General features: G+C 39.5%; 1 protein-coding gene across 3 annotated transcripts in view; it reads right to left on the bottom strand.

Moving 5' to 3' along the window:
* The window catches only part of PCDHB1 (protocadherin beta 1), a 57,070-nt gene that overhangs the window by 17,443 nt on the left and 13,961 nt on the right, over nt 1-25,666 (bottom strand). Inside the window, exon 2 of one of the 3 annotated variants that reach the window (XR_009600865.1) lies at nt 5,779-6,349. The exons of the other annotated variants lie outside the window; for them this stretch is intronic. The gene's annotated coding sequence lies outside the window, so the exon portion shown is untranslated. Of the gene's footprint in view, nt 1-5,778; nt 6,350-25,666 lie in introns of those variants that run through there. 3 annotated transcript variants of the gene reach the window in all.

Below are 25,666 nucleotides of genomic sequence, written 5' to 3'. Positions count from 1 at the left end.
ACAAGAGAGAATAAGTTGGATGGCATCACCAACTCAATGGACATGAGTTTGAGCAAGCTCCAGGAGTTGCTGATGGACAGGGAAGCCTGTTGTGCTGCAGTCCATGGGGTCACAAAGAGTTGGACATGACTGAGTGACTGAACTGAACTGATTAGTCATGTGAAAAAAAATGGGGTGGATGAGGCTCTAAGTATGATTCTAGCATGTAGTTACAAAGATAGGTGTCAGATAATCATTGTATCTTTGTTTTACCAGGTTATAATATCTGATACCAAAGTTTAAAAAAAATACTCAGAAAAATATACTCTCTGATTCACCTATTTACTCAGCAGATACTTATTAATCATCTGTTAAGTGTCAGACCCTCTTCTAGGCTCTGGGTACACAGTACAAAGTCTCTGCCTATAGGGAGCCATTTGCAGCAACATGGATAGACCTAGAGATTGTCATGCTGAGTGAAATAAGTCAGAGATATCATATGATACTGCTTATATGTATAATCTTCAAGAAAAAAGGTACACATGAACTTATCTGCAAAACAGAAATAGAGGGACTTCTTTGGTGTGGTTAAAAATTCACCTGCCAGTGCGGGGGACACGGGTTCTATCCCTGGTCTGGGAAGATCCCACATGCCAAGGAGCAATTAAGCCTGTGTGCCACAACTACTGTCCTACAAGTTTCAACTACTGAGCTTCCCATGCCTAGAGCCTGTGCCCTGCAATGAGAAGCCACTGCAAAGACAAGCCCACGCACCGCAATGAAGAGTAGCCCCCACTCGCCACAACTAGAGAAAGCCCACACAGCAACGAAGACTCAGTGCAGCCCTGAATAAATAAATGAAATTTTAAAACATAGTTCCAGGTGTAGAAAACAAACTTATGCTCACAAGGGATTAGGGTAGTGGATAAATTAGAAGTTTGGGATTAAAGTACAAACACTATATAAAATAGATGACTAATAACAACCTATTGTATAGCACAGGAAGCTCTACTCAATACTCTGTAATGATCTGCATGGGGAAAGAATCTTTAAGAAGGGGATAAATGTGTATGTATAACTGATTCACTTTGCTGTAGATCTTAAACATAACACTGTAAATCAACTATACTCCAATAAAAAATTTAAAAAGAAGGGGATGATGAGAAACCCAGAGGGTTTTGAATGGAGATCCGAATGAAATTTTAAAAAAAGATAAGTCTGGTTGTTGTATGGGTATAAGAAGGGATCCCAGTTAGAAGGCCATTGCAGAAATTGGGCAGAATTGAAAGACACGCATGTACCCCAGTGTTCATTGCAGCACTGTTTTCAATAGCCAGGACATGGAAGCAACATAGATGTCCATTGGCAGTCAAACGTGTAAGGATGTTGTGGGACATATACACAATGGAATATTACTCAGCTGTAAAAAAAGAATGCATATGAGTCAGTTCTAATGAAGTGGATGAAACAGCCTATTATACAGAGTAAGTCAGAAAGAGAAACACTAATACAGTATATTAATGCATATATATAGAATTTAGAATGACAGTAATGATGGTGCAAGGTAGCAAAAGAAACACAGATGTAAAGAACAGACTTTTGGACTATGTGGGAGAAGGTGAGGGTGAGATATTTGAGAGAATAGCATTAAAACATGTACATTACCATATGTAAAATAGATGACCAATGCAAGTTTGATACATGAAGCAGGGCACTCAAAGCCAGTGCTCTGGAACAACCCAGAGGGATGGGTTGGGGAGGGAGATGGGAGGGGTGTTCGGGATGGGTGGGACATGTGCACCTGTGGCTGATTCCTGTCAATGCATGGCAAAAACCACCATAATGCTATAAAGTAATTATCCTCCAATTAATTTTAAATAGTGATAGTGTGAATTAGGGTGATAAGTGCTGGAGTTAACATAAATTGGTTGGATTTGATTCATATTTTAAAGATAAAATTTGACATGATTTGATAATGGTCTTATATAATGTTAAAGAAAATGGCCCTCTGTTTGGGGTATTTTTGGTATTGGTGGTGCCATTTACTGTTAGGGAAGTTCAGGGTTAGTTTTAGTATGAAAAAGATTGAGAATTGTGGCCATGCACAATTTGAAATGCTTGTTAAACATAAGTTCTGTTGATTGAGCTACTAGTTATTTGGGTCTGTGGACTTATGGGGGGATATCACATCTAGAAAGACTTGAGAAAAGATTAGGAAAACTATAAAGCAATGAAATTTGATAAGATCACTTAGGGAATTAATGTAGTTAGAAAAGAGGGCCAATGCTAGGGTACGTCAGCCTTTTGAGGTCTAGGAAATGGAGAGAAGTCAGCAAAGGAGACAGGGGGAGTAGCCAGTTGGTCATAGAAAATCAGATGAGTGTTCCAAAAGTCATGTGGAGAAATTGTGTCAAGAAGGAAGAAGGCAATACAGCTGTATTTAGTGAGATGAAACTTGAGGTTCAAAGATGGAGGTCCTTTGTGACCTTGGCAGAGTAGATTCAATGAAGTGATTAAAACTTGATTTAATGTGACAACCTATTGTGAAAATATTATGCAGCTTGGATTTCTTTTAAATACTACCATTTGAAGTAGAGATTACATGAACTTCCAGCTTTGATGGCCTATATACATGTAATAAATTCTAAATTCCTTGATATTAGATCAAAGTATATAGGTACTTGACTGTAATGGTGGCTTCCTGAAGGATATACTGAGGCAGTTTCTTTGTAGCTCTGTGGATAGTATTTAATCCTCTGCCTATGATTTCCCTAATTGGGAAACTCTTTTCCTCTTTTGAGGTAATTACAGATGCCTACTGTGCCTCAAAATAGAAACATAAATGTCCTTGATGTAGAGATCCTCATTTGAACTTCCTATTTTGTCTGAACCAGTGGCTTTCAAAGCATTTTCTAAGACCTAGTTCACAAACTAGTTTTTTATGTTCACTTGTTTATATGCCATGTTAAGCTGTTTCTGATAATCACAATCATAATCACTAGGCCTCCTATTCTTGCAAATTGTCCATGCCACAGAGTTTTTAAATCCTTCTCATGGGCCAAATAAAGGAGTTTTAGAATTCAATCACTAAAAAAAACCCTAAGCCACAAAAACAGAAATATAGACCAATGGAACAAGATAGAAAGCCCAGAAATAAACTCACACACCTACGGGTACCTTATTTTTGACAAAGGGAGCAAGAATATACAATGGGGCAAAGAGAGTCTCTTCAGTAAATGCTGCCGGGAAAACTGGACAGCTATGTGTAAAGAATAAAATTAGCATACTCTCAACACCATACACAAAGATAAACTCAAAATGGATTAAAGACCTAAATGTAAGGCCAGAATCTAAAACTCTTAGAGGAAAACATAGAACACTCTATGACATAAATCACAGCAAGATCCTCTATGACCCACCTCCTAGAGTTCGGTTCAGTCACTCAGTCGTGTCTGGCTCTGCAAGACCCCAAGGACTGCAGCACGCCAGGCCTCCCTGTCCGTCACCAACTCCCGGAGTTTACTCAAACTCATGTCCATTGAGTCGGTGATGCCATCCAACCATCTCATCCCCTGTCATCCCCTTCTCCTGCCTTCAGTCTTTCCTAGCATCAGGGTCTTTTCAAATGAGTCAGTTCTTTGCATCAGGTGGCCAAAGTATTTAAGTTTCAGCTTCAGTATCAGTCTTTCCAATGAATATTCAGGACTGATTTCCTTTAGGATGGACTGGTTGGATCTCCTTGCAGTCCAAGGGACTCTCAAAAGTCTTCTCCAACACCACAGTTCAAAAGCACCAATTCTTCAGCGCTCAGCTTTCTTTATAGTCCAACTCTCACATCCATACATGACTACTGAAAAAAACCATAGCTTTGACTAGACGGACATTTGTTGGCAAAGTAATATCTCTGCCTTTTAATATGCTGTCTAGGTTGGTCATAACTTTTCTTCCAAGGAGCAAGTGTCTGTTAATTTCATGACTGCAGTCACCATCTGTGGTGATGTTGTATTTCTCCTTAGAGTAATGGAAATAAAAACAAAAATAAGTAGGATCTGATTAAACTTAAAAGCTTTTGCACAGCAAAGGAAACTGTAAACAAGGTAAAAAGATGACCCTCAGAATGTGAGAAAATAATAGTAAATTTAACAACTGACAGAGGATTAATTTCCAAAATATACAAGCAGCTCATATAGCTCAATACCAGAAAAACAAGCCAATCAAAAAGTGGGCAAAAGACCTAAACAGACATTTCTCCAAAGAAGACATACAGATGGCTGATAAACACATCCAAAGATACTCATCGCTTATTAGAGGAATGTAAATCAAAACTACAATGAGATAGCACCTCACACAGGTCAGAATGGCTATCAAAAAATCTACAAACAATGCTGGAGAGGGTGTAGAGAAAAGAACCCTCTTGCACTCTTGGAGGGAATGTAAACTGATACAGTCACTATGGACGATGGTATGGAGATTCCTAAAAAGCTAGGAATAAAACCACCATATGACCCAGGAATCCCACTCCTAGTCATATACCCTGAGGAAACCAAAATTTTAAAAAGTATATGTACCCCAAAGTTCACTGCAGCACTGTTTACAATAGCTAGAACATGGAAGCAACCTAGTTGTCCATCAACAGATAAATGAATAAAGAAACTCTGATACATATATACAATAGAATATTAGCCATAAAAAAGGAATGCATTTGAATCAGTTATAATGAGGTAGATGGGCCTAGAGCCTATTACACAGAGTGAAGTAAGTCAGAAATAGAAAAACAAACATCATATATTAACATGTATGTGGAATCTAGAAAGATGGTACTGATGAACCTATTTGCAGGGCAACCATGGAGACAGACAGAGAACAGATTTATGGATGTAGGGTGGGATGTATGGAGAGAGTAACATGGAAACATATATATTACCATATGTAAAATAGATAGCCAGTGGAAATTTGCTGTGTGACTCGGAACTCAAACCAGGGCTCTATAACAACCTAAAGGAGTGGGATGGTGGGGGAGGTTTAAGAGGGAGGGGACATAGGTACACCTATGGCTGATTCATGTTGGTGTTTGGCAGAAACCAACATAATATTGTACAGCAATTATCCTTCAACTAAAAAAAATATATATATATATATATATATATATATATATAATGTAAGCTAGCTCTTTTTCATGGACATGTTAAATCAAGGGACTTCTAAAGTTTCATTTCACCTAACAATTAGCACTATAGCCTTTCAGTTACTCATTATTAAGCACCTTCTGTGTGTTTGGCCTTCTCAGGGCCAGAAATTATGATGAGATGGATACCATTTCAGCCTCAAAAAACTAGGGTCCTAAAGGTAAGATAGGCAATTAAATTGTTAACAGTAAATATGTTACAGATATCATAGGAAGAATACAGCATAATAGAAGAACTCAAAATTCTAGGTGGGGGATGCAAGGTTATGAAAGACTGGACTCTGAAAGATGGGAAGTTATCCAGGAAGGGCAACAGTGACTTAGTAACAGGGAAGAGCATATACACAGGTTTAGAGGCCATGGAAGAATGGAAGGCTAGTGCAGTATTTAAGAACACTGTGAGAAAGGGAATAAACTTTATTGTTTTTTCTGTCTTTTAGGGTAATCTGTCTCAATACTACTTACTGAATTTCAAACTTCCTTAGAAATTGATTATTCATTATTATGGATAAATGTCAAATTTTAAAAAGTATTTTAATCTAATAATCAATAGTCATTAGTTATATATAATAGCTAATACAGATTATTACTGCAAATTTTATTAATACTTTTGAAATTCTTTTCAGGTAATTTTAGATACGTTTTACAAGTGTTCTCTAGACTTGTTGCCAGCAGGGATGGGATGGAATGGGAAGTTGGGGTTAGCAGATACCAACTATTATATAGAGAATGGATAAACAACAAGGTCCTATTATAGCACAAGGAAGTATATTCAATATCCTGTGATAAACCATAAGGAAAAGAACATTTTTTTAACGTGTATATATACATATCAGTTCAGTTGCTCAGTCGTGTCCGACTCTTTGCAACCCCATGAATCGCAGCACGTCAGGCCCCCCTGTCCATTACCAACTCCCAGAGTTCACCCAAACTCATGTCCATCAAGTCGGTGATGCCATCAGGCCATCTCATCCTCTGTTGTCCCCTTCTCCTCCTGCCCCCAATCCCTCCCAGCATCAGAGTCTTTTCCAATGAGTCAACTCTTCACATGAGGTGGCCAAAGATAGACTGGTTGGATCTCCTTGCAGTCCAAGGGACTCTCAAGATTCTTCTCCAACACCACAGTTCAAAAGCATCAATTCTTCAGTGCTCAGCTTTCTTCACAGTTCAACTCTCACATGACCACTGGAAAAACCATAACTGAATCACCTTTGCTATAGAGCAGAAATTAACACAACATTGTAAATCAACTCTACTTCAATTAAGAAATTAAAAGTATTGTTCCCTAATCCTTCCAAGATTGCCTGACTATTCTGGTTGTTCCTTAGTTTATTCTCATGAGGCTCTGGGGAACACTTATACATATTAAGCATTTCTGCTTACCCCAATTCCACAATAACAGTCATGAAAAATTAATAATGTGTTAATAAATATGTATTAAATGATGCCTTATTTCTGATATGCTCCAAATATGAAAATTGAGGAAATTAATTTCTAAAATTTAATAAACTCAAGATAACATGTCACTGATGATTCATCCTCTTATTATTTCTGGACCTCTGGATTTGGAAGAGGCAAATGAAAAGAGAATATATATGGAGAGTGAAAATTGTAGGCTGTTTTTCCTGTGAGAAATTGAGACAACACCTAGTATAGGTTTCACCTTATATGTAAAGAAACTTGAGGCCCAGAGAAATAGGATGTCTTAACTCCAAGTTAGAAACAAATTGTCATAGAAATCAGATTCCTACTCCAAGTCTACCACTTTTCTTATGACAAAGATCTTTGGCACTCATAAAAAGTTTTTTGATCTTTAAAAGTTAGCAGGTCATTGCTTAACATTTATTAATTCAGTCAATTAGCCAGTATTTATAGAGGTCCTATAATATTTTTAGGACTGTTCTATGTGCCAGGGATATAGCACTGAACAGACAAAAAGTTTTGCCTCTAGTAATCCAGAGATAATCAGACCACCCATATCAGCTTTACCCTGAGACATTCAGAGATGTAAGTACGTTTGACCTTTAGGGGTATGTGTGTACATGTCTGTTTGTGTGTGAGTGTGTATGTAAGTAAGAAAGGGAGATGTTTCATTTAAAGTTAGTTTTATCGAGATATAACTGCCATGCAGTAAAAGTCACTGTTTTAAAGTATACAGTTTGATGAGTGACAAACATACACAGTCACTACCAACAAAATCAAGGTATAGAATATTTCCATCACCCCCAAAAGTTTCCTCATGCCTATTTTTATTCAGTCTCTCACCCCACCCAGAGCCCTGTAACCACACTGATCTGATTCCTGTTCCTGTATAAGTAGAATCATCACACAGTATGTGGCCTTTTGCATTGAGCATCCTTCATTTAGCATAATGCTTTGAAACACATCCATGATATTGCATGTATCTGTAGTTTGTTCATATCCATTTGTCTTTAGTAATTGAGCTTCAGTTTTCATAGCCTCTTAGCACAAGGACTAGGTGAAAAAGTTTTACAATCAACCAACATGGAAAGTCTCATGGGAGATTTATCCCATCAAAGAAGAGACTCTGAAAGTGATACCCATCACTGGTTCAGGAGCTACATGTAACTTCCACTCAGGGACTACAATGAAAACTGCCTGAAACACTAGCCCTGAGCCTGGAAGTAGGGCAAGGAGGGTGGGAGATAGGGATCACCACTAAAAATTTGGAACCACTTCTAAACCCTCATTTAAGTTTGTATCTTGTATGGACTGGACCTGGACACTTGGTAAGGGATAGTGATGAAGGAATGAAACCCTCAGGGAATTATAACTTTATATTGATATTAAATTGGTAGTACCCCTGGAATGTGGTAAAAAATAAATTATCTCTAGAATAACCCATCTTCATCCTAGGCTTCAAGTTATTTCCAAATATAGAGTTCTAACAAAAGTGAACAACTTACCATTAAAAAGAAAAAAAAAGTTCAACATACAGGTAAACAAGATACCAGAGTGAGAATCAGCAGAAATAAGAATAGCTCCAGTAGCTGAAGCAGACATGCAGTGATATCAGATAATGGAATTATCAAACACAAAATTGCAGCCATGAAATCAAAAGATGCTTACTCCTTGGAAGAAAAGTTATGACCAACCTAGAAAGCATATTAAAAAGCAGAGACTTTATTTTGCCAACAAAGGTCCATCTAGTCAAGGCTATAGTTTTTCCGGTGGTCATGTATGAATGTGAGAGTTGGCCTATAAAGAAAGCTGAGTGCCGAAGAATTGATGCTTTTGAACTGTAGTGTTGGAGAAGACTCTTGAGAGTCCCTTGGACTGCAAGGAGATCCAACCAGTCCGTTCTAAAGGAGATCAGTCCTGGGTGTTCATTGGAAGGACTGATGTTGAAGCTGAAACTCCAATACTTTGGCCACCTGATGTGAAGTGCTGACTCATTTGAAAAGACCCTGATGCTGGGAAAGATTGAAGGCAGGAGGAGAAGGGGACGACAGAGGATGAGATGGTTGGATGGCATCACTGACTCAATGGACATGAGTTTGGGTAAACTCCGGGAGTTGGTGATAGACAGGGAGGCCTGGCATGCTGTGGTTCATGGGGTCACAAAGAGTCGGACACGACTGAGTGACTGAACTGAACTGAAGGAAATAAGTGTTTGAAAATAAGTGGAGGGAACAAAAATCATGAAGAATGAGCAAGTGTATTTGAGTAAAGAATAAACAGAACTTCTAGAAATCTAAAGTTGTAATAAATGAAAGTTTAAAATTCAATGGATAGGTTTTTTTAATGGGTAGTTTTAAGAACATATCAGCAGATGAAAGACTGGAAGACAAAAAAAAGGAGTAAAAAGATAAAAGGTGGAGAGACAGATCTAGACATATTATTTCACTTTATTCTAACTGGAGTCCAAGAAGGATAAATAACAAGGGATGAAAGCAGTATTTAAGGAGATAATTAGAATTTTTCATAACACCAAGCTACTAATTCAAGGGTGAAATGAATCTCATGTAAGATAAATACATATATAGATCATAGTGAGATGGAGAATACTGAAGGTAAAAAGATTATAAGACATTGATTTCTTTTTAAGTAATGGCAGAGAACTTATTTCCCAGAAGCAACAGTGGAAGACAAAATACAATGAAATGACATTGTCACTGTCTGATATAAAATTACAGTTAATTCAGTTATTTAAAATTCTAAGTCTAAAAAAGAAGGGCCTACTGTATAGCACAGGGAATTGTAACCAATCTCCTGGGATAAACCATAATGGAAAAGAATATAAAAAAAGAATGTATAAACTGGCAAAAAGATTAATATTTTTTTAAATGCATAGAAGTTTATAACTGAGAGTTTGCTGTACAGCAGAGGTTGACATATTGTAAATCAAATATATTTAAATAAAAAAATTCTAATCCCAGCATAAATATCTCTCATGATACAGTAGGATAAGAGAATCAAGACGGTAGAGTAGGAGGAGCTCACCTTCCTCCACAACACTTCAAAAACATGTGGAACAATTCTCATAAAAAACTAGCTAAAAACTGGCAAAATAACTCCTAAGCAATGAAAACTGAAAGAAAGATCTCCATGTAACTGGGTAAGATGGGGGGGTGGGGGGGGAAGTTACCAGGTCAAAACTACACCCCTGGGAGGGATCTTGATGAAGAGAAGGTCTACACAGGCAGATCCTTGTCCTGGGGAGCCAGCAGGACATGCCACAGCCTGGGCACCCCAACCGTGGTGTCCTATGCGGAGGGGTCAAGCCCCCTTCACTGAGATAGAAGGGCTGCCAAAGCCTAGACTCTAAAAGTGCGCACACGCTGGCTTGCCAACAATCAGGAGGGAGAGAGCCATGCACTGGTGTCTGCAGCCTTGCTATGCGTCTCAATACGAAGGGACTAACACCCCAGTCCAGCTCACTCCACACCTCAGCCTGGCGCACGACCTGGGCAAAGACCGGGTCAAGCTACGCAGAGACAGACTGGGGGTAGGTAGGTTGTGATCTGGGTGGAGCCTAGGAGGACACTGTCACAACATGCACAGGGCAGTGCCACAAGGGCATGAGCACCGAATCTTGGGCAGACAGGCCGTGGAGAGGACGCGCTTTAGCCACGCTTCTGCATAGAGTGTGGTCTGGGCGGCATGGCTAGTGGCCTTGTCAGCGCTCTAGCTCTTGCGAGATCAGCCCTCCCACCCCCCGGCTCCACCCACTCCACAACGCAGCCTCACACTAGATCTGGGGTAGACAGGTCCTGGGAGATGACTGCCACAGAGACAGCCCAGACCTGGGGGCAGCGCAACCGCCTCAGTTCCTGCAGTCACGACGCCCTAACCCCCAGCCTACTCCACACCACAGCCTTGCACTAGACCTGGGAGGAACGCCACACAGGAAGGGACATGACCTTGGGCTGTTTCTGGGCAAACCACAGCCAACCCAGGCAGTGCACAGGCCTCACCTGCTTCGGCACTCACCTCGGGGCCCGCACTCAAAGACAATGGAGCCTGCCTGGACCCGAGCCTGAGGGCTTCTAATCCAACATCTGGGGAGCAAACTCCACCCCTGACAGGGCAGCCACTGTCATGGAGCAGAGGGAAGCCTCACCTCACACCCTGCACAGGCTCTTAGGTACTAACCACTCCTTCCCTTGCTACCTAGGGGAGAACAGCCAGCAAAAGGAAAGATGAGGCAAAGATGAGGCAAGATGAGGTTAGTGTCCATACCTAAACGAGCCCTCACACCAAAAACGCTGGACATACAGCCTACATGGGGATGCTTCCGCATAAACACCCCTTCAAGACCACAGTAGATAACTGTTGTTTCTCCTAAATTCATAGAGACAGAGAAATAAAAGGTAATTGAAATATAAGTAAAATGAAGAGGCAGAGTACTCTCAATTAAAAGAACAAGAGAAATTCCCTGAAAGAACGAATAATGAAACAGAGCTCAGTCTACCAGACCCAGATTTCAAAAAGGTGGTAATACAGCTTCTTGAAATTAAAAGGACAAAGAGAAAGACTGGGCAGGCCTGGGGCACTGGCTTCCAGGATAAAGTTCCTCCTCAGGGAAATACCTCCTTGATAATAAAAATACTAATGCAAATTCAATAAACTTGTGGGGGAAAAGGTGGTGGACTTCTTGGGTGGTACCGTTGGTAAGAATCCGCCTGCCAGTGCAGGGGACATGAGTTCCCCTGGTCCAGGAAGATCCCACATGTTGCAGAGCAACTAAGCCGGTGCGCCACAGCTACTGAGCCTGTGAGCTGCAACTACTGTAGCCCCTATAACCAGAGCCAGTCCTCTCTGCAACAAGAGAAGCCAGTGCAATGAGAAGCCCACAGACCACAACTAGAGAAAGCCAGTGTGTAGCAACAAAGAGTCAGAGCAACAGAAAATAAAATGAATATAATTTTTTAAATGCTCACTGATTTAAGAGAGTTTATGAAAAGAAACAGATCACCCTAACAAGGAACTAAAAATTACAAAGATGAACCAGTCAAAAACAGACAATTCAATTGCCAAGATAAAAACCAGTCTAGAAACAATGAATAGAATAAATGACACAGAAAAGCAAATAAATGATCTAGAAGGTAGAGTAATGGAAATCACCCAGTCAGAACAGCAGACAGGAAGACAAATGGAAAAAATAATAATAAAAGCAGCATTTGAGATATATGGAATAATATAAAGCATGCTAAACTATGCAAAACAGGGATTTCAGAAACTAACACATTGTAAATCAACTATACTCCATTAAAAAAAGAAATGAAAGGAGAACAAACAACTGATACCACAAAAACAAAAGAACCACAAAAATACTATTAACAGTTATAAGCCAACAAATTGGACAACATAGAAGAAATGGACCAGTTTCTAGAAACTTACAGCCAGCTAAAACTTAATTAAGAAGCAGATAATTTGAACACACTAATCACTAGAAGTGAAGTAAAATCTGTAATTAAAACAAAAACAAACAAAAAAAGACTCCTGGCAAAGAAAAGTCCAGTACTAATGGCTTCACTGGGGAGTTCTACCAAACACACAAAGAAGAACTTGTATCTACCTTTCTCAAGCTATTCCAAAAAACTGAATAAGGAACACTCCCAAATTCATTCTATGAGGCCACCATCACCCTGATACCAAAACCAGACAGGGATACTACAAAAAAAAGAAAATTACAGGCCAGTATCTTTGATGAAAATCAATGCAGCAATCCTCATCAGCAAAATGAATTAAAAACTACATAAAGAATCACATACCATGATCAAGCTAGATTCATTCCAGGGTTGCAAGGATTATTCAACATACACAAATCAGTGTGACACACTGGATTAAAAAAGGAAAGGCAAAAAGCCACAAGATCATCTCAATAGATATAGAAAAAGCATTTGACAAACTGAACATCAATTCATACTTTAAAAAAAAAAATCAGTGAGTATATCGGGAACATATTCCAACATAATAAAAGCCACATACAGCTAAAAACTATTAGGACTAATAATGAATTCGTCAAGGTAACAGGACACAATATACAGAAATTTGTTGCATTTCTTCATACTAACAAATACCAGAAAGAAGAAATTTTTTAAATCCTGTTTAAATTCGAGTCAAAACACCAAAATAACTAGGAACAAACCTAAGATACACTGAGGAGTATAAAACACTGATAAAAGAAACTGAATATAATTCCAAGAAATGGGAAGATCCATGATCTTAGATTGGAAGAATTAATATTGTTCAAATATCACCCAAAGCAATTTACACTTAATTTATTCTTAATGCGATCCCTATCAAATTACCCATGACATTTTTCACAGAACTAGGACAAATAATCCTAAAATTTATATGGAACCACGAATTGCCATGCCAGTCCTGATGGAAAAGAACAAAGCAGGAGGTGTAACACTTCCGGACTCCAGACTGTAGTGGGAGTACCACAGGATACAGCAATCAAAACTATGTGGGACACCGCACCAACTGTATCCAGGCGGCACAGTGGATAACAATCCGCGGGCCAATGCGGGAGGCATGAGCTGGATCCCTAGTCTGGGAAGATCCCACACGCTGCGGAGCAACTAAGCCCTTGCGCCACAGCTACTGAAACCCATATGCCCGGGGGCCTATGTTCTGCAGCAACAGAAGCCACTGCAACAAGAAGCCCACGCACCCCAAGGAAGAGGAGCTCCTGCTCGCCACAGCTAGAGAAAGACTGCACCCAGCAACGAAGACCCAGCTTGACCAAAAAACTAAATACATAGAAGTTTAAAAAATAATAAATCATGGAGACTGAAGACTATCTCCATCTCACTCAGTCATGATTATCTTGAAGAAAAAACAACGTGGTGTTGGCACAATAACAAGCATATAGATCAGTGGCACAGAACAGCGAGCCCAGAAATAAACCCACACAGCTACATCAGTCTAGGACAAAGGAGGCACGTATACACAATAGACAAGAAACCGATATTAGGACTTAGAACACTCCCTCCCACTATACACAAAAATAAACTCAAAATGGCTTAAAGACTTAAATATAAGAATGATACCATAAAACTCCTAGAAGAGAACAGCTGAGCTGAGTTGGTGAATAGACAGGGAAGCCCGGCGTGCTGCAGTCCATGGAGTCGCAAAGAGTCAGATACAGACAGGGGTTCAATCCCTTGGTTGGGAAGATGCCCTGGAGAAAGGAAAGGCTACCCACTCCAGTATTCTGGCCTGGAGAATTCCATGGACTATATAGTCCATGGGGGTCGCAAAGAGTCAGACACAACTGAGTGACTTTCACTTTCACCTCTCTACTGGAAGGCAAAGTCTTAACCATTGGACTGCCAGGGAAGTTCCAGGGCTCTCTGATTATAGGGAAGAGAATTTGGGGGCTATAGCCTCTATCACAAAATAGATGATTTTTAAAAAATCTTAAAATGGGGAAAGATTTTCTAAGTATAATAGAATACTAAGAAGACAGAAAAAATATTTTGTATAGACAAATTTTAAAAAAATACATTGTGAAAACCACTGTGAACAAAATCAGAAGATATCTTTCCATTAATGTCATAGAAAAGGGCTAATTTGTATACATATAAATATCTCCTACACATTAATAGATAAGAACTCTCAAAGTTAAAACTGTGCAAAGGACATTTCACAGAAAAGGAGAATATAAGTGTTCAATAAAATCAAAATAGAACTCCAGTGAAATATCATTTTTTCACCTATTGAAGAAATGGTTAAGGCATATAATGACACATTGTTGGTAAGGTGCAAGTCCTATGCCACATATCAGATACATCTTGTGCCTCATCTAAACTTCACCTCTGATTCCAGCTGTTGCTACAGAACAAAAAATCCTCTGTAGGCTAAGACTCATTTCTAGCTGACAGTGTATTGCTTCAAGTATGCATCCAAGCCTTTTGCTTTCTTTCCTAGAGCTTTTTTGAAGTCTCATCATGGGTCAGTGTTGATTGAAGGTACAGCTTTATTCTAGAAGTATGGGACTTAATACCTCTAGGCTAACCTTCAATCCGTGGAGGATGAGGACTGATGGACCTATGTTTCTCCTGTTGACCCTTGTGTGAACAATTACAGGAGGCATCTTACACCCTCCTCTGAAGGTCCTGGCTGGCTGGGACCCCAGATCCCCACAGCGGTGGTCTAGATAATGCAGCCTTGCATTGGCTCTTCTCTGTTTTGCTTTTCTTGGTCCTTCACTTCTGATCATTTAGATCGCCTCTGTATGATCAGGCCACTCAAGATGGCTGTTCTCTTGCTCTCTCTACATCCCCTGCTCAACCATCTCCTGGTTCACCTGCACCCTTCTCACATGACTGACCTTCCCTCTTAATTATAGAGCCTAATCAGTAACCACCTGCATGTTTGTCCCCTGCCCTGACTGGTGATTGTTCTAATCCTTAAGACCAAAACAGCTCCACTCCATGTTATTAAAGAGAAGACTCTGCCCCTCATGATGACTGTTAACCTGAGAGGCTCTAAGGAACATTCTCCTCAGCTGTTTTCCCTGGTAATCAAAGAGCCAAATTCAATAGAGGGACGTCAGCTCCCCCTGTGAATGGTAACCTCTTTCTTTTCCCCAGCAGCCATCTTTGTTGCCAAGTCCTGCCAGCCCATCTGCTATACATGGTGAGGTGTCACTCCAGGACTTTGCTTCTGAGTTGTAAGTTTCCCTTTTCAACAAATTGTTGATATCTCTGTCACTGCTTCTAGGCATGTTCTTCGGTCTTGTGGCTGAGCAAGTACAAGGTTTGCAGACCTTCAGGGCGCAGCCCTCAAACCTCCAACTAGTTGCCTATACACAACCCTGCTCAGGATTTGCTTTTGAAAGTAATTTGAGCTCAGACATATTGCTAATGGAATATAAACTGGTGAAAGTAATTTGACAGTATTTACTAAAATTTTTGCAGAAACTAATTTGACAGTATTTACTACAACTCAAAAATATTGACCTAACAATTCCGCTTTAGGAGTTTATTTTAAAGATACATTCTAATGGTTTAGCATGGGTGAAATGATGGCTGCAAAAGAATATGCATTGCAGCATTATATATCAGTCAGGAATTGAAAAAAAAAACACTAAATTCCCCCAAATATGGGCTTGTTAATGTATCTATATAATGGGATAGTATACACCCAGTATATAAGGTACCTGTATATGAAAAGATCTTATGTGTGCACATGTACATATATGCTGGTGTATGTAGAGAATATTCATGAAAGGCATGAGGACTTGGCATCAGTGGGTTATTTCTGAAGAGGACATGGTGGCTTTGGTAAGTGCATGAGATGGAGGCTTATCCTTATTTTATATAATTTTGTAGTTTTACAGTATTGTGCCATGGGAATACATTACTTATTCAATTTTTATGTCAAGCAATTTTGTTCTTTTGGTTATTAATATGAATGATTTAGTGTTTTCTGTTTAGAATACTGGACCCTGTCTGAATGCTTGCCTGAAATATTTATTAATATTTTTTAAAATTTCCCAAATGAGAACCACCTAATTCATAGCTAGGATTGAGAACCACTGCTCCAGAAAATGCTACTTTTAGGTGAATTAATTTGGCAAATTGGTATCTGGAAATTTGACTGGAGGTGAAATGGTATGAGGTGAACTAACTCCCCATCATCACTTATGCATGCTTCTTGAAAAATATTGTCTACCCACCTTGGGCATTATGTCCTTCTAAACATCTAATTCATTTTCTAGACATTACTCACTGGGTCTCCTTTAAATTTGGCATCTGACTCTGGTTCTCCTCTTTGCTTATGTGAGGTCTCTTCTGAGAAGAGCAGTTCCCATTCCTTGCCTATTAGTTAATAAGTTCTGGATCTGAATATGTGAACATTCTCTCCAAATTTGAGGTTGAAATACCCTGGTCTCAAGTCAATAATGTTTCAGAAATCCCCTTTGACATTTTGGGACAGTTTTCTTTTTCATTTGCAGACAGAGAAACTATAAGTAACTGCTAAGTGTTAGGTACATAACCAGAGGCTAACTCCAGTATCCTAACTCCTACTTGAGTTGAGTTAAGATAAAATATCACAGTGAAAGTTTCCAAATTTGCTTAGTGTTGCTCAGAAAAACAGATCAGACTTGCATGTTTCCAGACTTTTTCTAAAACAGTCACCTGAAATCTTTGTCTTTGTAGCTAAGGTGCTATCTGTCTCCCTCATCAGCTCCCAACGACCACTATGGCAGAGAAGAATGGACTGTTATTTGATGCCAAATTAAATCTGCAGAGATTCAGTGAATGAAGGCTAGAGAATTATTACAGTGACTCAGTATGGTGTGTCTATTCGTGATTTTTAACACTGATAGCAAGCAAGACTTACTTTTAATTTCCTCTTAAATATTAGGATATTTCAAAATGTCCACAGTTTCTGATTAGAGCATTGTGTTTCTGATCTTAGTGATAGAAAGTAGCCAACTTTTAAACTTAAAAAATCTAGTAGGCTCTAGCTAAACTTCCCATCGTTCAAGAGTACCCATCTTGGCCACAGGGAAACATGACTACCCTTCAGCTTAAGTGTTATATTTTAGACATTCTTGTCTCCCTCTGGTTTTCGCAGTACCTAGTCCCACGTGAGAACTGGCAGCATTAGCAGCACAGTTGTCATCACTGTGTTCTGATCTCCTGAGAAGCATGGGCTTCAGGAGTGGGTTTGTCTTCAAAACAGGTAGAAAGTCAGAACCTCGATTCCGCCTGCTGTGGATAATACCCAAGGCAGCTGAAGGAAGCTCTCATGCCAGATGGCACTGCCCTGGCCTCTGGCCTCCAAACCTGCACTGGCAAGGGTCAGAGGGGTCTCTGTGTGGCCCTGTGCTTAAAGAAAGAGATCCAGTTGTAACTAAGTGAGAGCTCCAGAACTCTGAATGTTTTTAGATCGTTATTCAGTCGCTAAGTCAGATCCAACTCTGCAACCCCATGGACTGCAGCACATCAGGCTCCTCTGACCTTCACTATGTCCCAGAGTTTGCTCAAATTCATGTCCATTGAGTCAGTGATGCCATCCAAGCATCTTATTCTCTGTCATCTGATATTTCTGTCAGAAATATCAGTAACCTTAGATATGCAGATGACGCCACCCTTATGGCAGAAAGAAGAACTATGCCAACAAGAGTTAGCAAAGTAATGTCTCTGCTTTTTAATATGCTGTCTAAGTTGGTTATAACTTTCCTTCCAAGAAGTAAGCATCTTTTAATTTCATGGCTGCAGTCACAATCTGCAGTGATTTTGGAGCCCAGAAAAATAGTCAGCCATTGTTTCCACTGTTTCCCCATCTATTTGCCATGAAGTGATGGGACCCAATGCCATGATCTTAGTTTTCTGAATGTTGAGCTTTAAGCCAGCTTTTTCACTCTCCTCTTTCACTTTCATCAAGATTCTCTGTAGTTCTTTCTGCCATAAGGGTGGTGTCATCTGCACACCTGAGGTTACTGATATTTCTCCTAGCAATCTTGATTCCAGCTTGTGCTTCATCCAGCCCGGCTTTCCGCATGATGTACTCTGCATATAAGTTAAATAAGCAGGGTGACAATATGCAGCCATGATGTACTCCTCTCCCGATTTGGAACCAGTCTATTATTCCATGTCCAGTTCTAACTGTTGCTTTTTGACCTGCATACAGATTTCTCAGGAGGCAGATATTGAGCTGCAAGAGCTGTTTGTATACTTTGGAGAGTAATTGCTTGTCAGTTGTTTTGTTTGCAAACATTTTCTCCCATTCTGGAGGGTGCATTGCCATCATTATCTTTGTTCAACATCTTTTCAGTTTGCCCAGTGATACACCTTTCAGTTAAGCTCTGTGTCCTTTGACATGATCTCCCCGTTCTTTGAGTATTCTTTGCTTTTTAGAAATGTGTGATGCCTCAGACTGATTTTATACTTCTGTTGCCTGGACCTGCCTGAAGCAGGTCTTTCTCTAAGGCTCTCTGGTTCCTTTTAGTGGGGACAGTATTTAGAGATCAATCTATATCAAAGACGTCCACTGCTACTAGGTGTCTGTGTTCCTGGGCTCTTTTAGTAGATTTGGATCCTTGAGTTTATTCTAACAATTCAGGTCAAAATCCAGGGGCATTGGGATCCTTCTTACATTTCCCTTCTCCTTCAGTAAAAACTCTGGTTCCAAACAGCACTTACAACATTTACTCATTTGTTTTTCTGTCTTACAATGTACACAAAATAATTTCATACTTACACCACCAACATCACTGGCAACAACAAACCATTCTACTAAACTGCTGCTTTCAATTCTTGATTCTCATCTTACTTGAACTTTCTGCAGCACTGACCATTATGAATTTCTTCTTCCTCCTTTAAATGGTTTCTTTACATGCTTTTTTACACTTGGTTCTCCTTAGTCTTCTTGGTTAGTTCCTCCTATCACCACAATCTCTAAATGTTAGAATGCTACAGGCACTGGGTGCTATATTTCTTATCTCTTCTCTCTCTCCTCATGTCCTTGATTATTTCATCTAGTCCCGTAGACTTATAAACCACCTATTCACTAACTGCTGCTTCCCAATTTTATCTGAAGTTTCAACATTTATCCTGAACTCCAGACATGTATATCCAGCTGCCTGCTGAACATCTCTGTATGGCTAACAGGCATCTCAAGTTTAACATTTCCAAAGGCAAATTCTTAATCTTCCTCCCCAGATCTTCCTCTTCCCTATGCCAGTGAATGGCAGCTCATCCTGACAGTTGGTCAGACCAAATTCCAGAATTTTCTTTGACCTCTCCCTTTTTATATCACATCTAATTAGGCAAATCCTATTTGTCTTCAAAATTTACTCCGAATTCAATCAAATCTACTTATTTTCATTTTAATTAATTAATTTGGCTGAGCTGGGTCTTTGTTGTGGTGCACTGATCTCGGTTCTGGACTCTTAAATCAATAGACATTGACAAGAGGCCAGATGAGAAATTCAGTCAAGGCTTTACTGGGACTTTTGGTGTAGCACAAGGGAGCATAATCCAGTGCTAGGTTCTCCTGTGTGCTCCCTGAGGGCGGCTGGGTCAGTCTTGTAAATGAGGTGAGGGTGGGCGAGGGTAGGAATGGATCTGTGGATCAGGCCAGAGGGGTGGCTGAGGTGGTTTGCCCACCCATTGGCGCTGTGTGCAGGAATTGCTCCCAGCACCTCAGAAGTGGCAGGTGGGTTTTTGTCTTTTTTGTACATTGCTGTTCATAATTTGCCCCAGGTTCGAATTGTTGTTGTTGCAGTTCAACCACTCAGTTGTTCAAACTCTGCAACTCCATGGACTGCTTGCTACACACCAGGCTTCCCTGTCCTTCACTGTCTTCTGGAGTTTGCTCAAACGCATGTCCACTGAATTAGTGATGCCATCCAACCATCTCATCCTCTGCTGCCCTCTTCTCCTCATGCCCTCAATCTTTTCCAGCATCAGGGTCTTTTGCAATGAGTTGGCTCTTCGCACCATGTGGCCAAAGTATTGCAGCTTCAACTTCAGCATCAATCCTTCCAATGAATATTCAGGGTGGACTTCCTTTAGGATTGACTGGTTTGGTCCCCTTGCAGTCCAAGGGACTCAAGAGTCTTCTCCAACACTATAGTTTGAAAGCATCAATTCTTTAGCACTCAGCCTTCATTATGGTTCAACTCCCACATCCCTACACGGCTACTGAAAATCCATAGGTTTGACTATATGGAACTTTGTCAGCAAAGTAATCTCTCTGCTTTTTAATATGCTGGGTAGGTTTTTCAGAGCTTTTCTTCCAAGGAGTAAGTGTCTTTTAATTTCATGGCTGTGGTCACTGTCTGCAATCATTTTGGAGCCCAAGGAATAAAATCTGTCACTGTTTGAATTGTTTCCCCATCTATTTGCCATGAAGTGATGGGACCAGATGCCATGATCTTAGTTTTTTGAATGCTGAGTTTTAAGCCAACTTTTTCATTCTCTGCTGTCACCTTCTTCAAGAGGCTTTTAAATTTCTCTTTGCTTTCTCCCATTAGGGTGGTAACAGCAGCAGCAGCATCTGCATACCTGAGGTTACTGATATTTCTCCTGGCTTCTTAATTCCAGCCTGTGCTTCAACCAGCCCAGCATTTCACATGATGTGTACTCTGCATGTAAGTTAAATAAGTAGGGTGACAATATACAGCCTTGACATACCTCTTTCCAAATTTTGAGTCAATCTGTTGTTCCATGCCCAGTTCTGACTGTTGCTTCTTGTCTTGCATACAGGTTTCTCAAGAGGTAGGTAAGGTGATCTGTTATTCCCATCTCTAGAATTTTCCACAGTTTGTTGTGATCCACACAGTCAAAGGCTTTAACATAGCCAATGAAGCAGAAGTATATGTTTCTTTTGGGATACCCTTGACTTTTCTATGATCAAATGGATGTTTGCAATTTGATCTCTGGTTCCTCTGCCTTCTCTAAATCCAGTTTGAACATCTGGAAGTTCTCGGTTCATGTACTGTTAAAGCCTAGCTTGAAGGATTTTGAGCATTACCTTGCTAGCATGTGAAATGAGTACAATTGTGTGGTAGTTTGAACCTTCTTTGGCATTGCCCTTCTTTGGGATAATAATGAAAACTGACCATTTCCAATCCTGTGACCACTGGTGAGTTTTCCAAATTTGCTGCCATAGTGAGTGTGGCACTTTAACAGCATCATCTTTTACAATTTGAAATAGCTCAACTGTGCATGCATACATTTTTTTTCTTTAGTCCCTTACAGTTTCTTTGTATTCTGATGCTTGAGGAGACATTTTAAGTGCAAGCACGGTAGTGAAGAGTCCTAAGTCCCAGCCTATCTGTTTCCACTCTGGTCCAAGATACCATAACCTTTAAGTTGTTACAATAGCCGCCTACGTGGTCTCCGTGCTATTTCTTTTGCCCTCTTCAGTCTGTTCTCAGCACAGTTGCCCTGCTGCTGCTGCTGCTGCTAAGTTGCTTCAGTCGTGTCTGACTCTGTGCGACCCCATAGATGGCAGCCCACCAGGCTCCCCTTTCCCTGGGATTCTCCAGGCAAGAACACTGGAGTGGGTTGCCATTCCTTCTCCAATGCATGAAAGTGAAAAGTGAAAGTGAAGTCGCTCAGTCATGCCGGACTCTTCGCGACCCCATGGACTGCAGCCCACCAGGCTCCTCGGTCCATGGGATTTTCCAGGCAAGAGTACTGGAGTGGGGTGCCATCACAGTTGCCCTAGTGATGGTCAATACTGATAACTCCTTCAGAATCTATTTCTCCCAAGTAAAAGTCAAAACCTGCACGGTTCAACACAAGCTACTCCTTTATAACTTTTTTCTCCTGTTATTCTACCTCTTAAGTGATATTGATCCAGCTACCCTGGTCTCTTTGTCCTCAAGGAACATGGCTGACATGCTTCTTTTAGAGGGTCTATGCATTTACTGTTCACTTAATCTGGAATGTGTTTCTCAGATGGCCACATGCCTTACTTCTTTCCTGTGTTCTAGTTTTTATTCAGGTGTTACCTTTTCTGTGTAACCTCCCTTTCTACTGCACTCCCTAACCCCCTTCCCTATATTATTTTTTTTCTATAAAGCTATTTACCATCTAACTAATACACTGCTTGTTTAACCTTCCTCCCAAGAAAGTAAACTCTAGGAAGGCTCAATTTTTGTTGCCACTCAGGTTTTTTATATTTTGTGCCAGAGAGCTATCTGAAAGGTAGAGATGTTATTTTTATTACCAATATCTCTCCGCTATTGCCATGGGATTTAAAAGCTAAGTTCACTCCCCCTAGTGCATCTTAATATAGAAATTTCTGTTTTTCAAGCTTTTGGGAATATACTCTCCAAACTTCAGTTGAAGATTTCTGTGTTGACAGAGTAATTGTTAATAAATTTCTACTGAATAGTTGTGTGGTTAATAAAGTAGATGAATGATTTTTAATGTATTGTGAAATGAATTCCAGCATGCTTAGACAGGAAAAATTGGTTAATCAGAGATTATTGGTGTCAAGTACTATTCAGAGAACTAGAATAATATACCATTAAAACTATACAAACTGTGACTGAACTTCTCTGAAGTGATTTTGGAGATAATGTAACACATATTCACAGATATTCAGGTTCATCTGTATGCAAATAATTATTATTTTGTAGCTGTCCAGGGAATGTGGCTAATGATAGAGCTATAAGAATGAATGTCAGACATAGCTTCATTGATTATTTATTTAAAAATTATGACAATTTAAACTAAAGGAAAAATAATGTAATGATGTGACAGGGTTTCTAATTTACATACACTATGTTCCTGTGTGTAAGGAAATGCTTCTTTATTTCTTCTTACTGATTTGCTCCATGATACCTCAGTTCTACTGAGTAGATGGGAGAAAACCCTCTCTTCTAGTATGTTGTTGTGATCTGATTTAAATACCTTTAAATAATCCAGTTTTTTTATTTATCCTACAATGAGTCTACCTGAAGCATTTAGTTCATTTATATTTCTTAGAAATACATATTTGTATTTAAGTACTTATTTGTATCTAAATCTCTATATCATCAGTTCAGTTGCTCAGTCATGTCCGACTCTTTGCGACCCCATGAATCGCAGCACGCCAGGCCTCCTGTCCATCACCAACTCCCGGACTTCACTCAGACGCACGTCCATCGAGTCAGTGATGCCATCCAGCCATCTTATCCTCTGTCATCCCCTTCTTCTCCTGCCCTCAATCCCTCCCAGCATCAGAGTCTTTTCCAATGAGTCAACTCTTCACATGAGGTGGCCAAAGTACTGGAGTTTCAGCTTTAGCATCATTCCCTCCAAAGAAATCCCAAGGCTGATTTCCTTCAGAAAGGACTGATTGGATCTCCTTGCAGTCCAACAGACTCTCAAGAGTCTTCTCCAACACCGCAGTTCAAAAGCATCAATTCTTCGGCACTCAGCTTTCTTCACAGTTCAACTCTCACATCCATACATGACCACTGGAAAAACCATAGCCTTGACTAGATGGACCTTTCTTGGCAAAGTAATGTCGCTGCTTTTGAATATGCTATCTAGGTTGGTCATAACTTTTCTTCCAAGGAGTAAGCGTCTTTTAATTTCATGGCTTCAATCACCATCTACAGTGATTTTGGAGCCCCAAAAAATAAAGTCTAACACTGTTCCCACTGTTTCCCCATCTATTTCCCATGAAGTGATGGGACCAAATGCCATGATCATAGTTTTCTGAATATTGAGCTTTAAGCCAACTTTTTACTCTCCTCTTTCACTTTCATCAAGAGGCTTTTTAGTTCCTCTTCACTTTCTGCCATGAGGGTGGTGTCATCTGCATATCTGAGGTTATTGATATTTCTCCCAGCAATCTTGATTCCAGCTTGTGCTTCTTCCAGCCCAGCGTTTCTCATGATGTACTCTGCATATACGTTAACTAAGCAGGGTGACAATATACAGCCTTGACATACTCCTTTTCCTATTTGGAACCAGTCTGTTGTTCCATGTCCAGTTCTAACTGTTGCTTCCTGACCTGCATATAGGTTTCTCAAGAGGCAAGTCAGGTGGTCTGGTATTCCTATCTCTTTCAGAATGTCTATAGCATAACTTATGCTATTTTTTCCATCTGTTTTTAACTTCTTGCTTTTCTGAGGAAGGAAGGTGGTTATTATTTCTCATTTAGATTTTCCTACTTTTGCGTAGGTATTAAGTATCTATTTCTATCATTTTAATGGTTACTGTAATACTTACAACATGTATATCTAACTTACTAATGTTCAAATCAGTATTTTCCCCTCTTGAACTAAGAAGGATATTAGACACTTAAAATCCATTAACCTTCATAACCACTTATAGCTCTAATTTTATTGTCTTAATTTTATCTTTATTCTCTAAAATTTCAAAACATTATTATTGTCAGTATTATAATGTTATATTTATTTTCTTTTTTTCTGGTTTAATTCTCTTGCATCTCATATCTCTTGTATAAAATGAGGTTATTTTGCCTGAAGTATAATCTTTAGAATTACTTTAATGTGTGGTCTATTGGTGACAAACTCAGACTTTGGGTCTCTAAAAGCCTTTGTTTCCTATTTGCTCTTTTAAATTGAAGCACAGTTGATTTATTATATTGTGTTAGTTTCAGGTATACAGAATAATGATTCAGTAATTTCTGATCACACTCTAAGTCATTATGAGATAGTAAACATAATTTCCTGTGCTATATAGCAAATCCTTATTGCTTATCTATTTTATGTATAGTAGTTTTCATCTGTTAATTCCTTACTCTTAATTTGCCCCTCTTCCCTTTAACCATGAGTTTTTCTATGTCTGTGAGTCCGTTTCTGTGGTATCTACAGTTTTATTGGTATTATTTTTTAGATTCCACATATAAGCAATATGATGTAGAATTTGTCATTGTCTGACTTAGCATAATATTCCTTAGGTCCATTGAAGTTACCATAAATGGCAATATTGTTATTTTTTATGGCTGACTAATACTCCAGTGTGTGTGTGTGTAATATACATATATAAAAAACATCTTCTTAAGCAAATCATCTGTTGATGGACACACGGATTGTTTCCATGTCTTGGCTGTTGTAAACAGTGCTGTTACCAACATCGGGGTGCATGCAACTTTTTAAATTCGAGTTCTCGACATTTTAGGATTTGTATCTAGGAGTGGAATTGCTGGATCATATGGTAGCTCCATTTTTAGGTTTTGAAGAACTCCCACACTGTTTTCCAGTCGTTGTTTTCTGTTTGCCTTCCCAGCAACAGTGTAGGAGGGATCCCTCTGCTCTCCAGCATTTGTTGTTTGTAGCTTTTTTCACTGATAGACTGGTGTGATGTGATACCTCATTGTAGTTTTTATTTGAATTTCTATAATAATCAGTGGTGCTGAGATCTTTCCATGTGTCTATTGGGCACTGAGATGTCTACTTTGGAGAAAAGTCCATTTAGATCTGCTATTTTATATTTTTCTTATACTGAGTGATATAAACTGTTTGTATATTTTAGAAATTAAACCCTTAATGGTCGCAGCATTTACAAATCTTTTCTCCCATTCCATAGGTTGTCTTTT

The sequence above is a fragment of the Ovis aries genome, chromosome 5 (assembly GCF_016772045.2).
Source record: "Ovis aries strain OAR_USU_Benz2616 breed Rambouillet chromosome 5, ARS-UI_Ramb_v3.0, whole genome shotgun sequence".
Classification (NCBI taxonomy): Eukaryota; Metazoa; Chordata; class Mammalia; order Artiodactyla; family Bovidae; genus Ovis; species Ovis aries.
The sequence above is the reverse complement of the archived record's forward strand: the minus strand, read 5'-3'. Positions and strand labels throughout refer to the sequence as shown.